At 37.2% G+C, this 15,701-nt stretch overlaps 1 protein-coding gene across 1 annotated transcript in view; it reads left to right on the top strand.

Annotated features, from left to right (window-relative positions):
• C3H1orf87 (chromosome 3 C1orf87 homolog) overlaps positions 1–15,701 on the top strand; it is a 100,458-nt gene that overhangs the window by 48,795 nt on the left and 35,962 nt on the right. The window lies entirely within an intron of this gene.

The raw sequence follows: 15,701 nt of genomic DNA, 5'->3' as shown, positions 1-15,701 counted from the left end.
TTATTAGAATACCAAACACATAGATCTGTCTTTAGGCTAGAAGTTTTATGTATGAAGCAATCAATTTTATCACCTAAAGAAAAAGTTAAGGAATGTTTGCTTATATTAAGAACAGAGGATCTTCTTGGTCATAGAAAAACAAAAGCAGTAAACTTCCACTTCCAGTTTACTGGTAAATGGTAAATCAGATTTACCATTTCACCCTAAACAACCAAAAAATAGGACAAAATATATGAAGCAATATTTTTCAGACTTTGGACATCAGGCAGCATAGAACAGTGATTCCTGAGAGAAGGAAATGAGGTAAGCTCAGTTTACTGAACAAGAAGAGGGATTCCAAACTGAGCCCAACATTCTCCTTGAGCTAAAGGGACAGAGTATGAAGTTCAGGAAGGCCAAGAAGGCTAGACTGCCCAGTACAAAGTAGCAGCAAGGAGAGATCCCCTACGAGTACTTTCTGGAGATTTCCAAAGAGTTGCCCTCATGTCTTCATGTGAAGACTTGGCTAATGTATGCATTTGAGGAAACTACCCAAGGCCAGAGAAAGAAACACCAAAAGAAAAAGGTGGGGAAATTTTTAGATCTCACACAGAGTTGGGAATAGTTCATATTTCCACCCATCAGAGAGAAACACATGTGGCATTGATTAGAGTCCCCAGAAGGGTATTGTGCTGTAGTGGAGCCTAATACATGAGAAATTGGAGTCTCAGGAGAGAAGACAAATAGGGGGAAAGAAAAGAATGTTGAAAAAACAATGGCTGTAAGTTTTCCGAATTTGAAGAAAACTATAAAGACATGGACCTAAGAAGTTTAATGAACTTCAAATATTAGAAATTTGAAGTAAGCCATACCAAGGCTCATCATAATCAGATTGCTTAAACTAGCAATAAATAAAAAACCTTAAATGCACAAGAGAAAATGACAAATTACATACAGAGCAGCAAAGATAAGAATTACAACAGATTTATCATTAGAAAAGATGTAAGCAATAAGACAGTGGAAAAACAACCGTAAAGTATTGAAGGAAGAAACTATCAATCTGGAATGCTACATCCAGCAAAACTATCTTTCAAAAACTAATGGAAATTAAGACTCTTTTCATACCTATAAAGTTGAGAAAATTCATAACTGTCAGAGCAGCACTACAAGAAATATTAAAAGAAGCCCTCAGGCAGAAGGAAAATAATCATTTTTAATCTACACAAAGAAATGAAAAGTACAGGAAATAATAAATGTCAATGAATAAAAATACATTTTCCTTATTAAAAAAACCTCTTTAAATAATAATTGACTGTTTAAGGCAAAAATAATAACAATGTACTGTGGAGTTTATAACATAATAAAGTACAACATTTGACAATAGCATACAAGACTGGGAGGTGGAAATAAACTTTTACTGTAAAAAGCTCCTTATACTATTAGCTAAGTAGTATAATTTTGTTTGAAGGAAGAATGTATTGAGTTAAAAATACTAATAGAGAAGATTAAATGGAATAATCACATGTAAATACTAAGAATAGATCAAAAAAAAAGAGGGAAAAGAAAACTAACAGGACAAATAGAAAATAAATACAAATAAAAATAATAGATTTAAATCCAACCATATCAATAATTTCAATAAGTATTAATGATTCAAATGCACCAATTAAAAGGAGGCAATTTTCAGGGACTTCCCTGGTGGTACAGTGGTTAAGACTCTGTGCTCCCAATGCAGGGGGCCCGGGTTCAATCCCTGGTCAGGGAACTAGATCCCATATGTATGCCACAACTAAGAGTGTACATGCCACAACTAAGGAGCCGGTGAGCTGCAACTAAGAAGCCCCCCTGCCGCAACTCAGGAACTCACCTGCTGCAACTAAGACCTGGTGCAACCAAATAAATAAATTAAATTAAATTAAAAGGCAGCAATTTTCAGATTTCATTTAAAAATCAAGACACAACTAAATGCTATCTGAAATGAACCCCTTTAGAATATAAAGACAGACACACTGAAAGTAAAAGGATGGAAAGTGATATACCTTATTAACTCTAATGAAAAGAAAGCTGGGATGGTTACACTAAAGTCAGACAAAGTAGCTTCTAAATCAAGAGGTATTGCCAGAAATTCAATTCATCAAGAGGACATACAAACCTAAATGATCATGCCCTTAATAATATAGCTTCAATTTACATGAAGTAAAAACATAAAACTGGAAGAAGGAATAGATTCACAATTTATAGTTGGAGAACTGAACATCTTTCTGTCAGTAATTGATAAAACAAGTAGACATAAAATCAGTAAGAATATAGAAGACTTGGACCATATTATCAACTAACTTGATGTAAGTGGCAATTACTCCACACAACAGCAAAATACGGATTCCTTTTAAGTGTTCATGAAATATTTAAGAGAAAAACCCTATCTACCCTGATCCATAAAACAAGTCTCAGTAAATTTAGGAGGATTAAATCATATAAAATATGTGTTCTGACCCCCAAAAATTAAATTAGAAATCAAAAAACAAAATCAAAATAAAATCCTGGAATTCTCCAAACATTATGAAACTAAACAATACACTTATAAATAACCACTGATCAAAGAAGAAATCACAAGGGAAATTAGACAATATTTTGAACTGAATTAAAATGAAAACACAACACACCAGTAATCTTTGTCTTTTTTTCTTTTTCTATTTTTTTTTTTTCCCCAAGCCCACTAGATAATACTTTAAAGGGAAGGGCTAGAAAGTGGTATACTTAACAAGAGCCTCAGGTCATTCTTTTTTTTTTTTTCCCCAAGCCCACTAGATAATACTTTAAAGGGAAGGGCTAGAAAGTGGTATACTTAACAAGAGCCTCAGGTCATTCTTTTTTTTTTTTTTAATTTTTGAATTTTACTTTATTTATTTTTTTATACAGCAGATCCTTATTAGTCATCAATTTTATACACATCAGTGTATATAAGTCAATCCCAATCGCCAAATTCATCACACCCCCACCCCCACCCCCCAGTCGCTTTCCCCCTCGGTGTCCATACGTTTGTTCTCTACATCTGTGTCTCAATTTCTCCCCTGCAAACCGGTTCCTCTGTACCATTTTTCTAGATTCCACATATATGTGTTACTATACAATATTTGTTTTTCTCTTTCTGACTTACTTCACTCTGTATGACACTCTCTACATCCATCCAGGTCTCAACAAATGACCCAATTTCGTTCTTTATATGGCTGAGTAATATTCCATTGTATATATGTACCAACTCTTCTTTATCCATTCGTCAGTTGATGGGCATTTAGGTTGCTTCCATGACCTGGGTATTGTAAATAGTGCTGCAATGGACATTGGGGTGCATGTGTCTTTTTGAATTATGGTTTTCTCTGGGTATATGCCCAGTAGTGGGATTGATGGATCGTATGGTAATTCTATTTTTTAGTTTTTTAAGGAACCTCCATACTGTTCTCCATAGTGGCTGTATCAAGTTACATTCCTACCAACAGTGCAAGATGGTTCCCTTTTCTCCACACCCTCTCCAGCATTTGTTGTTTGTAGATTTTCTGATGATGCCCATTCTAACTGGTGTGAGGTGATACCTCATTGTAGTTTTGATTTGCATTTCTCTAATAATTAGTGATGTTGAGCAGCTTTTCATGTGCTTCTTGGCCATCTGTATGTCTTCTTTGGAGAAATGTCTATTTAGGTCTTCTGCCCATTTTTGGATTGGGTTGTTTGTTTCTTTAATATTGAGCTGCATGAGCTGTTTATATATTTTGGAGATTAATCCTTTGTCCATTGATTCGATTGCAAATATTTTTTTCCCATTCTGAGGGTTAGTTTTTCATCTTGTTTATGGTTTCCTTTGCTGTGCAAAAGCTTTTAAGTTTCATTAGGTCCCATTTGTTTATTTTTGTTTTTATTTCCATTACTCTAGGAGGTGGGTCAAAAAGGATCTTGCTGTGACTTATGTCATAGAGTGTTCTTCCTATGTTTTCCTCTAAGAGTTTTACAGTGTCCGTCTTACATTTAGGTCTCTAATCCACTTTGAGTTTATTTTTGTGTATGGTGTTAGGGAGTGTTCTAATTTCATTCTTTTACATGTAGCTATCCAGTTTTCCCAGCACCACTTATTGAAGAGACTGTCTTTTCTCCATGGTATATCCTTGCCTTCTTTTTCATAGATTAGTTGACCATAGACGTGTGGGTTTGTCTCTGGGCTTTCTATCCTGTTCCATTGATCTATGTGTCTGTTTTTGTGCCAGTACCATATTGTCTTGATTACTGTAGCTTTGTAGTATAGCCTGAAGTCAGGGAGTCTGATTCCTCCAGCTCCATATTTTTTCCCTCAAGACTGCTTTGGCTATTCAGGGTCTTTTGTGTCTCCATACAAATTTTAAGATGATTTGTTCTAGTTGCATAAAAAATGCCATTGGTAATTTGATAGGGATTGCATTGAATCTGTAGATTGCTTTGGGTAGTATAGTCATTTTCACAATGTTGATTCTTCCAGTCCAAGAACATGGTATATCTCTCCATCTGTTGGTATCATCTTTAATTTCTTTCATCAGTGTCTTATAGTTTTCTGCATACAGGTCTTTTGTCTCCCTAGGTAGGTTTATTCCTAGGTATTTTATTCTTTTTGTTGCAGTGGTAAATAGGAGTGTTTCCTTAATTTCTCTTTCACATTTTTCATCATTAATGTATAGGAATGCAAGAGATTTTTGTGCATTAATTTTGTATCCTGCAACTTTACCAAATTCATTGATTAGCTCTAGTAGTTTTCTGGTGGCAGTTTTAGGATTCTCTATGTATAGTATCATGTCATCTGCAAACAGTGACAGTTTTACTTCTTTTCCTATTTGTATTCTTTTTATTTATTTTTCTTCTCTGATTGCCGTGGCTAGGACTTCCAAAACTATGTTGAATAATAGTGGTGAGAGTGGACATCCTTGTCTTGTTTCTGATCTTAGAGGAAATGCTTTCAGTTTTTCACCATTGAGAATGATGTTTGCTGTGGGTTTGTCATATATGGGCTTTAGTATGTTGAGGTAGTTTCCCTCTATGCCCACTTTCTGGAGAGTTTTTATCATAAATGAGTGTTGAATTTTGTCAAAAGCTTTTTCTGCATCTATTAAGATGATCATATGGTTTTTATTCTTCAATTTGTTAATATGGTGTATCACATTCATTGATTTGTTTATATTGAAGAATCCTTGCATCCCTGGGATAAATCCCACTTGATCATGGTGTATGATCCTTTTAATGTGTTGTTGGATTCTGTTTGCTAGTATTTTGTTGAGGATTTTTGCATCTATATTCATCAGTGATATTGGTCTGTAATTTTCTTTTTTTGTAGTATCTTTGTCTGGTTTTGGTATCAGGGTGATGGTAGACTCATAGAATGAGTTTGGGAGTGTTCCTCCCTCTGCAATTTTTTGGAAGAGTTTGAGAAGTATGGGTGTTAGCTCTTCTCTAAATGTTTGGTAGAATTCACCTGTGAAGCCATCCGGTCCTGGACTTTTGTTTGTTGGAAGATTTTTAATCACAGTTTCGATTTCGTTACTTCTGAATGGTCTGTTCATATTTTCTATTTCTTCCTGGTTCAGTCTTGGAAGGTTATACCTTTCTAAGAATTTGTCCATTTCTTCCAGGTTGTCCATTTTATTGGCACAGAGTTGCTTGTAGTAGTCTCGTAGGATACTTTGTATTTCTGCGGTGTCTGTTGTAACTTCTCCTTTTTCATTTCTAATTTTATTGATTTGAGTCCTCTCCCTCTTTTTCTTGATGAGTCTTGCTAATGGTTTATCAATTTTGTTTATCTTCTCAAAGAACCAGCTTTTAGTTTTATTGATCTTTGCTATTGTTTTCTTTGTTTCTATTTCATTTATTTCTGCTCTGATCTTTATGATTTCTTTCCTTCTGCTAACTTTGGGTTTTGTTTGTTTTTCTTTCTCTAGTTCCTTTAGGTGTAAGGTTAGATTGTTTATTTGAGATTTTTCTTGTTTCTTGAGGTAGGCTTGTATAGCTATAAACTTCCCTCTGAGAACTGCTTTTGCTGCATCCCATAGGTTTTGGATCGTCGTGTTTTCATTGTCATTTGTCTCCAGGTATTTTTTGATTTCCTCTCTGATTTCTTCAGTGATCTCTTGGTTATTTAGTAACGTATTGTTTAGCCTCTATGTTTTTGTGTTTTTTACATTTTTTCCCTTGTAATTCATTTCTAATCTCATAGCGTTGTGTTCGGAAAAGATGCTTGATATGATTTCAATTTTATTAAACTTACTGAGGCTTGATATGTGACCCAAGATGTGATCTATCCTGGAGAATGTTCCATGCGCACTTGAGAAGAAAGTGTAATCTGCTGTTTTTGGATGGAATGTCCTATAATTATCAATTAAATCTATCTGGTCTATTGTGTCATTTAAAGCTTCTGTTTCCTTATTTATTTTCATTTTGGATGATATGTCCATTGGTGTAAGTGAGGTGTTAAAGTCCCACACTATTATTGTGTTACTGTCGATTTCCTCTTTTAGAGCTGTTAGCAGTTGCCTTATGTATTGAGGTGCTACTATGTTGGGTGCATATATATTTATAATTGTTATATATTCTTCTTGGATTGATCCCTTGATCATTATGTAGTGTCCTTCCTTGTCTCTTGTAACATTCTTTATTTTAAAGTCTATTTTATCTGATACGAGTATTGCTACCCCAGCTTTCTTTTGATTTCCATTTGCATGGAATATCTTTTTCCATCCCCTCACTTTCAGTCTGGATGTGTCCCTAGATCTGAAGTGGTCTCTTGTAGACAGCATATATATGGGTGTTGTTTTTTTATCCATTCAGCAAGCCTGTGTCTTTTGGTTGGAGCATTTAATCCATTCACGTTGAAGGTAATTATCGATATATGTTCCTATGACCATTTTCTTAATTGTTTTGGGGTTTTTTTTGTAGGTCCTTTTTTTGTCTTGTGTTTCCTACGTAGAAAAGTTCCTTTAGCATTTGTTGTAGAGCTGGTTTGGTGGTGCTGAATTCTCTTAGCTTTTGCTTGTCTGTAAAGCTTTTGATTTCTCCATCAAATCTGAATGAGATCCTTGCCAGGTAGAGTAATCTTGGTTGTAGGTTCTTCCCTTTCATCACTTTAAGTGTATCATGCCACTCCCTTCTGGCTTGTAGAGTTTCTGCTGAGAAATCAGCTCTTAACCTTATGGGAGCTCCCTTGTATGTTATTTGTCATTTTTCCCTTGCTGCTTTCAATAATTTTTCTTTGTCTTTAAGTTTTGCCAATTTGATTACTATGTGTCTCGGCATGTTTCTCCTTGGGTTTATCCTGTATGGGACTCACTGCGCTTCCTGGACTTGAGTGGCTATTTCCTTTCCCATGTTAGGGAAGTTTTCGACTATAATCTCTTCAAATATTTTCTCGGGTCCTTTCTCTATCTCTTCTCCTTCTGGGACCCCTATAATGCGAATGTTGTTGTGTTTAATGTTGTCCCAGAGGTCTCTTAGGCTATCTTCATTTCTTTTCATTCTTTTTTCTTTATTCTGTTCTGCAGCAGTGAATTCCACCATTCTGTCTTCCAGGTCACTCATCCGTTCTTCTGCCTCAGTTATTCTGCTATTGATTCCTTCTAGTGTAGTTTTCATTTCAGTTATTGTATTGTTCACCTCTGTTTGTTTGTTCTTTAATTCTTCTAGGTCTTTGTTACACATTTCTTGCATCTTCTCGATCTTTGCCTCCATTCTTTTTCTGAGGTTCTGGATTATGTTCACTATCAGTATTCTGAATTCTTTTTCTGGAAGGTTGCCTATCTCCACTTCATTTAGTTGTTTTTCTGGGGTTTTATCTTGTTCCTTCCTCTGGTACATAGCCCTCTGCCTTTTCATCTTGTCTATCTTTCTGTGAATGTGGTTTTTGTTCCACAGGCTGCAGGATTGTAGTTCTTCTTGCTTCTGCTGTCGGCCCTCTCCTTTTTTTCTTTTTCTTGCATTTCATATTCAATCCATCAGTAATCCATTAGTAAGTCAACCTATCTTGAGAATATGTCAAGATTCTGGTCCTTTCTCACCACCTCTATTGTTACTTAACTACACCCCATCCAAGCTACCATTATCTTTCTCCCGGATTACTATAATGCCTTCTAACTGAATTCTGCTTCTCCCTTGTCCCTAGTTTATCCTCAATACAGCAGCTACAGTGATCTATTAAAACCTAAAACAATATCATTGCTCTGCTCATAACACTGCAGGAACACCTCATTTCACTCAAAGGGAAAAAAAATCAAAGTCCTCGTAAAGGGTTCTATGTGACCTGCCCTCCGTCACTTCTCTGGCTCCATCTCCAACTTCCTTTTCTCATTCTGTTCCAGTCACACTGTGCTCCTTCTTCCTCAAACATACCAGGCACAGATCCACCTTAACACCTATCTTCTGAATGATTACTCAACCTAGAATGCTTTTCCCCCAAATATCTTCCTGCTAACTCCTTCACCTTAAGTTTTTCTCCAGTTGTCACCTTGTCCATGAAGCCTACACTAAACACTCTATTTAAAGTTGTAGTGGACTTCCCTCGTGGTGCAGTGGTTAGGAATCCACCTGCCAACGCAGGGGACACGGGTTCGAGCTCCGGTCCAGGAACATCCTACATGCCCCAGAGCAACTACATGCCCCAGTTGCACCACAACTACTGAGCCTGCACTCTAGATCCCGTGAGCCACAACTACTGAGCCCTTGTGCCACAACTACTGAAGCCCATGCACCTAGAGCCCATGCTCCACAACAAGAGAAGCCCCTGCAGTGAGAAGCCCACGCACCACAGCCAAGAGTAGCCACCCTCACCGCAACTAGAGAAAGCCTGCATGCAGCAATGAAGACCCAACACAGCCAAAAATTAGTTAATTAAAAAAATTGTAGTCACCTGATCCTTTCTTCCCCTTAACCTGCCCTCCTTTTGCTTCCCTCAATACACTTATAAACTTTTAATGTATAAACTTTTAATCAAATTGATGTATGTTGTTTATTGTTCTTATCTGTCAGTCTCTGATAAACTATAGACTATAGTGCCATAGGGTAGCAGAATCTTTGTTTTATTTATTGATGCATCCCATGTGTATAAAGCGCTACCTGGCACATAGTAGGTATTTGATAAATATTTGTGGAATTGAACTGAACTAGAGGAAGAATAAAGTCTCAAAACACTCTGAGGGATACAGATACATGAGTTTTCCCTAATCCTTAGCTTATGGTCAAATTGAAGAAGGCCTTCCCTAACCATCTCATCAAAATCATGTTCCTTGTGCTATACACTCTCTTAGCATTCAGTAATGTTCTTTCCTATCACTTATCACTATTTGTAATTATGTATTTATTTGTGTGATTTGTAAATTTAATGTCTAGATGGTGATCTCCATGCTGGCAAGGATCGTTACACATTATATTCCAACATCTTGTAGGCCAGTGCTTGGCACATGATAGGTACAGAGTAAATATTTGATTAATCCATTCATTCATTTAACAAATATTTATTGAGTGCCTACTGTATACCAATCACTATTGTAGTCATTGGGAATATAGATATGAATGAAACAAAGTCCCTTCCCTCATGAAGCTTATATTCTAATGGGGAAGAGAAATTATAAATAAAGTAGAATATGTGACATATCACATGGTGATAAAAGGTTATGGGGACATCAAGTGGTAAATAACTGATGAGAGGAGGTTGAGCATAGCCAATGAATTTCCACTAGACCAGGTTTGGACATGGCTGTTTTCTTTCTGTAAAATATTGGAGGTGGTTGGGTGAAGGTGAGGGAGGCGGTTAAGCAGGAAAAGCAAAAAAGTGGGATTAGAGCAGAGTAGAAAGTCAATAAGCCAAAATTGGGAGTCCCAAAAAGGCACCAGTATAAAAGGAGAAAATGCAAGTGTCAAAGCTCACATTATACTGAGTATACTTCATTAGAAGTTGGGGTCCAGAACCAAGATTCCAGGAATCAGGGATATGAGAATAAGAGTGAATGGGGAACAAATGAGGTTCGGCTACTTACAATTATATCAAAATTCTCAATTTCCCACTATTTTATGTGTCTATCAGAGTAGCACACCGATTTTTTTTATTCACCTGTCTTTGACCTTTGAATGTTCAAGGACATCAAAACTATGAGACCAATGAAGAATTGCATTTATAAGTGATAAACCTGTTTCATCCTTAGACAGTCATTGGTTAAAGCTTCTTCTGTTGAATTAAATCCATTCAGTTAAGGGCTTTGTATGCAAACCTATATTCTTAAGAGATTAAAGATGCAATTTAGACACACATTTTAGAAGCTGAATGCAGGAATCATTATTTTAGTACATATTGTCCATTAATCTGCTGTTCTATTGGGAACCCATTTGGAATGTGGCTGCTTACTAATTAGCAGGATTCTAGTGCTGAGCTGCTTCCTGATTAAATGTCCTTTAGAATCAATAAAACATCAGGAGGGATTATGGTGATGTGGGATTAGCCCCATCTAACCAAATAAAATGAGCTGTGTTGTTTTCTTAAACTATCACGTTGCAAGAGCTGATGAGAGGAGCAATTTTGAGAACGCTGTGGCAAAGTTGTTTTGTGTGTGTGTGTGTGTTTTAACATTGAGATTTTGTTTTTTGCCATTTCCCTACCAAGCAGAGACATTAGTGAATGACTGCCAGGATAAGGCGATTTTGAGAAAGACTTGATTACGATTTCAAATCTCTACTCTGAATCACCCTTATGAGTGAGTGAGTTCAGGTTGTGTTGAATGGAATTTATTATCCCGGTTCTTGGCCAAGAACATGTAAGTCAGAATTAGTATTTAATGTTTCTCTGTGACTTTGCAGTAAATGGTAATTAATGAGGGCAGAGAGAGAACAGGAGGCAAACTAATACTCTAAAACTGTATTGGCAAAATTAAATGCTTCAAACCCAGTTTAAAACATAGGCACATGAGCCAAATTGTGTCAGGGGAGGGAATAAATAATGAAGCTGCTATGGAGGCTTCGTAAATAGAGTGGCACAATTGACATAGCCCCAAGTAGAACTTATCATACACATCTGGTCCATTGTTGGGAGTGCAATTAGGTTGAAAAGGACTGGTTTGATAATCCTAGGAACAACCAGAGGATTTTAGGAGATAAAGGAAACATGAGGTGTCTGATTCAGCAATTACTTTTTAATGGGAATAGGAAAATTGTTAGGCAGTGAGCTATTAGAGACATGGTATGAATCTGCCCATTGGTTGGGTCCTGGAAACCAGATCTGGCTTTTATGAGTTCATTAATTCCAATCTTCTCTTCCAGAGCCCATAATTCATACGGGGTAAGAATTCTAATAATAATATTGCTAATAAAGTTATTATTAATAATAGCCAACATTTATATAGTGTTTACTATATTCCATGCAATGTTCTAAGTGCTTTATAAATATTAACTCTTTTAATCCTTACACATACCTCATGAGATAGGTACTATTATTTTCAAATGAGGAAGCTGAGGAACAGAAAGGCTAAAACTAGTATGTAACTGATAAATGAATTCATCAGTAAGGCTAAGTCAAACGCAGGCTCTCTAGCTTCGGGGTCTTGGCTTTGAATACACTATACCAACTCTCCTACAAGTCCTATGCAACTTAAAGGCTTATAGGATAGTGGCTAGGCACAGGGGCTTTAGGCAAACTGCCTGCATTTCATAGCCAGCTCTACCCTTGGGCTTGGTGCTGAACACAGTTCTGGACTTGAGGAGCTCAGTATCTTATTGCCCTAGGACCCAGGAGAGGTGTAGGATATGAATACAAAGTGAGGACACTTTTAAGTTCCAGGGGCATGTATAATCCAAGGAAGCCCATGGCTTGCAGGTAGCATCTCCTCACCTGTTTAGCGCCTCCACTACCCCTTCAGCCCCCATCTATGCAGAAAGGCTTCATGAGCTCCTGAATCACATAGGCCTAGATGGAAATCCCAACAATGATGTGCACTGGCTTTGAGAACTTGGACAAGTCACTAATTTCTCTGAACCTTAATTTTCTACCTGTCAAATGGAAAAAGAATCCTTTTGTCTGGATTTGAGAGTTTATTGACTATGTATCAAGGAAGGGCTATGCTTCTCACAGGTAACTGGAAGGTGAGAAGAATACAGTTTAGGCTACATGATTAAGAAGGTGAAAGCAAAGAAAGATGGTGCAGTTGGATGAGCTTTCCAGCAGCTGAGTAAAATAACAACCAAAATAACCTCCTGACTCAGAAGGATTGATGCATGTACACCTCACATGTCCAGGCATGGGGCTACATGCTCTACATGGCTTATCTCGTTTCATACTCCCAACAGCCCCATGAGTTAATGTATTTTTATACCCACTTCACAGGTGAATAAAATGAGGTTCAGAGTCCTTAAGTGAATTGTCCCAAAAGTTGGGATTCTTTAAATCTTTGTTCCTATTATGGGTTGAATTTTATCCCCCCTAAATTCATTTGTTGAATCCCTAGCCCCCAGCCCTTAGACCATGTATTTGAAGGTAAGGTCTTTAAAGAGGTGATTAAATTAAGATGGGACCATTAGAGTGAGCCCACATCTGATCTGACTGGTGTCCTTATAAAAAGAGGAAGTTTGGACACACAGAGAGACACTAAGGATAGGCTCACCCAGAGAAAAGACCCTGTGAAGACACAGCAAAAAGGTGGCCATCTGTAGGCAAGGAGGAGCCTCAGAAGAAGCCAAATCTACAGACGTCTTGATTTTGGACTTCTAGCCTCCAGAACTGTGAGAAAATAAATTTCTGTTGTTTAAGCCACTCAGTCTGTGGTGTTCTGTTATAGAGCCCTAGCAAACTATACAGCTCCTGCAGGCTAACAGCCCCTTGCATAGTCTTTTTTCTATCTGCCTCCTTTTCCTAGCATATTTTGTGCCCCTCAGCTGGAATAGTAGATTACAGGATTCTCAAGGGAATGGCTCTAATGATTTAACTTTTCAAATCATGGGACTTAACTATGATTCTAGCAGTCTGAACAGAGCTGGCTCTTCAGTACTACTTAATACTCAGCTGAGCTTGGTAGGACTTGTAGGAGCTCACCAGATGAGGGACGGGGAAGAGTAACTCAGAGGTAAAGGGAGCAGTGTGTGCCAAGACAAAAAAGCAACAAGAACATAGGTTTGGAGAACCAAACTGTCCATTGTGGCCAGAGCATACATTTCACAAGGTGGAGAAAGGCAATGAGCTTGGGAAGGGAGTACTGGCACACCTTTGATTGAAGCCTGTATAAAACTCAGAGAGAAACATGTCACCTGTAAGTAACATCATCAAGATTACAAGGATGTTTCTATGAAATAGCCCCCATTTTGTGTTTTTGGCATCTGCATAACAGATGACATTTTAATTTTATTAAAATTCCAATGAACAATTGAAGAGGAAAAAAAAAAAAAACCAACAAAAAAGAACAAAAAACACACACCAGAAGCAAAAACTAACAGGCACTCTGGTCTCCGAATCTAGAAGGAAGCTCCACTGACTATAAACACATGGAATCTGGGAAAATCATTGAGTTGGTGCCCCAAGCTTTGTCCTGCCTACCTATAAAAAGTGCAGAAGACAGAAGATATTTCATCCCTTCACCACAGTCTTCCCCTTGATTTGGAGGCCCCAAGTCTTAACCAACCAGAAAATGACATAGATGCTACTTTCTGTATCCACCTGAGTACTGTTCCTTCATCTCCTTCCTTCATCCAAGGTTACACACCAGTACACTTACCCACACACTGCTTTTTTGTGCCTATGCAGAGACCACAACTTCTAGGAATAATAGAGCAGAAAGTTGGGGTGAAGAAGGCAGGAATAGCTAGACCCGGCTGTGGTATTTGCATATGGAAATATAAAGTCACGTGGGTTGAAGAAGAAAGAGGGGATCCCTGGTAGTTGTATATGTTGAGGAGTGTGTAAAAAATTAATATACAGAAACCTCAGTTAAATAGAGTTGGGATACCAGAAGGGAAAGCTCTCATGCCCTGCGACATTAGAGCCCAACAGTAAGGAAGGACTTTCCTGGCAAGGACTCAGCCAATGAGAAGCCATGGACACTTTGTTTATTATAGCCCTCCCAACTCCCTTTTCCTTTCTATAAAAGCATTCTCTTTCCCTTGCTGTCTGGGGGACTTGAGCATGGCTCACCATGATTGCAGACCACAAACTGCAATTCTCTATTGATCCTGAATAAACCCATCTTTGCTGGAGAAATATCTGGCAATCTGTTTGTTTCAGGTCAACAAGTGTACCCATTATGACATACTACACCAATTTAGTGTCTGATATCCAGCAGGTGTGGTGAGAAGATCCCACCTCTGAGGTGGTCCCAACAGAGGGGCACAAGACAAATGCCTGAGAAGCACCAAATATTGGTGGGAGTCTTCACTCACCCCTTGACTGAGGGGCTGAATGAGCAGTGAGTAGGACCAAGGGAAACTTATGAAGCTCATCTATTGGGTTGTACAGAATGTGAACAGTTCCTCACTGACACTGAATAAAGAGAAAACCCTAATATATGAGGCCTAATTTTCAAAAATACTGCAGAACAGGGAGGTGTAATTATGATCCCACAGACTCCAAATAACAGCAAATTTTTGGAAATGATTTACTCTAGAAATTAGAAAACATTTAGAAAGCCACTGGTGTTCTCTATAGGATATAAGGAGCCATGTCTCTGTTGAAATGAACTGTAAAGTAATAAGCATAATGAGATTAAAAATGAAATGTAAAAAGCACTAAAGTGAACAGAAGAAATTAAAATGAACTTGGTGAAATGTGGATAGTTTCAAGGAAACTGAAACTTCTACAGCATAATGAAGAGGTAACCAGGATTGTGACTATGTTTGGTGATGGATGTTAACTAGATTTATTGTGATCATTTTGCAATATATACATATATCGAATCATTATGCTGTACACTTGAAGCTAATATGTTATAGGTCAATTATATCTCAATTTAAAAATTATAAGACAATCAAGGAAATCTGAATATTGTTAGATATTTAATGATATTAAGACATTTATGTTAAATGTTTAGGTCAACAAGCCTTTTCTTTGAAGGGTCACATAATAAATGTTAAAGGCTTTGTGGGTCTATAATCTGTTGCAACTATTCAACTATGTCATTGTGGCCTGAAAGCAGCCAAAAACAACACATAACGAATGGCCAGGGTGGTGTTTAAATAAAATATTATTTACAAAAGAAAAAGGGATAACTAGAAATCAATGAACAGCAAAATTAATGCTAGAGAAAATCTGGTGCATAATGTCAAACTTGAGAGGTTTCCACAAAATCTAGAGAAAAAGAACAGAAAAAAATGAAAACAGATAGTAGAGATAGAAGAATAAAAATAGAAATTGAACCTAAGAGGCCCTGAAATTGTGGAATAAGAAACTAGAAGAATTGGACAAGATATAAAACCAAAAGTCACAGCTGAAGAAATTTTGCAGAGATGGGAAAAAGAAAAACCCTCTGTGTACAGACTGAATGGATTCATTATGATCTAAACTAAATTAAGAAAAAATGTATCCATGTCCCTCCTGACAAAACTTTTGTGCTACAGAGACAAAGAAAATTATTTAAGGATGCAGCCAAAACAAAATAAAACTAAACCAAAGCAAATAAATGAAAAAAATAATTATAAATGAATCCAAATCAGACTGACCTCAAACTTTAGCAATGTGGACAAGTGGAAAGGAGGAA

The sequence above is a fragment of the Eschrichtius robustus genome, chromosome 3, assembly GCF_028021215.1.
Source record: "Eschrichtius robustus isolate mEscRob2 chromosome 3, mEscRob2.pri, whole genome shotgun sequence".
Classification (NCBI taxonomy): Eukaryota; Metazoa; Chordata; class Mammalia; order Artiodactyla; family Eschrichtiidae; genus Eschrichtius; species Eschrichtius robustus.
The sequence above is the reverse complement of the archived record's forward strand: the minus strand, read 5'-3'. Positions and strand labels throughout refer to the sequence as shown.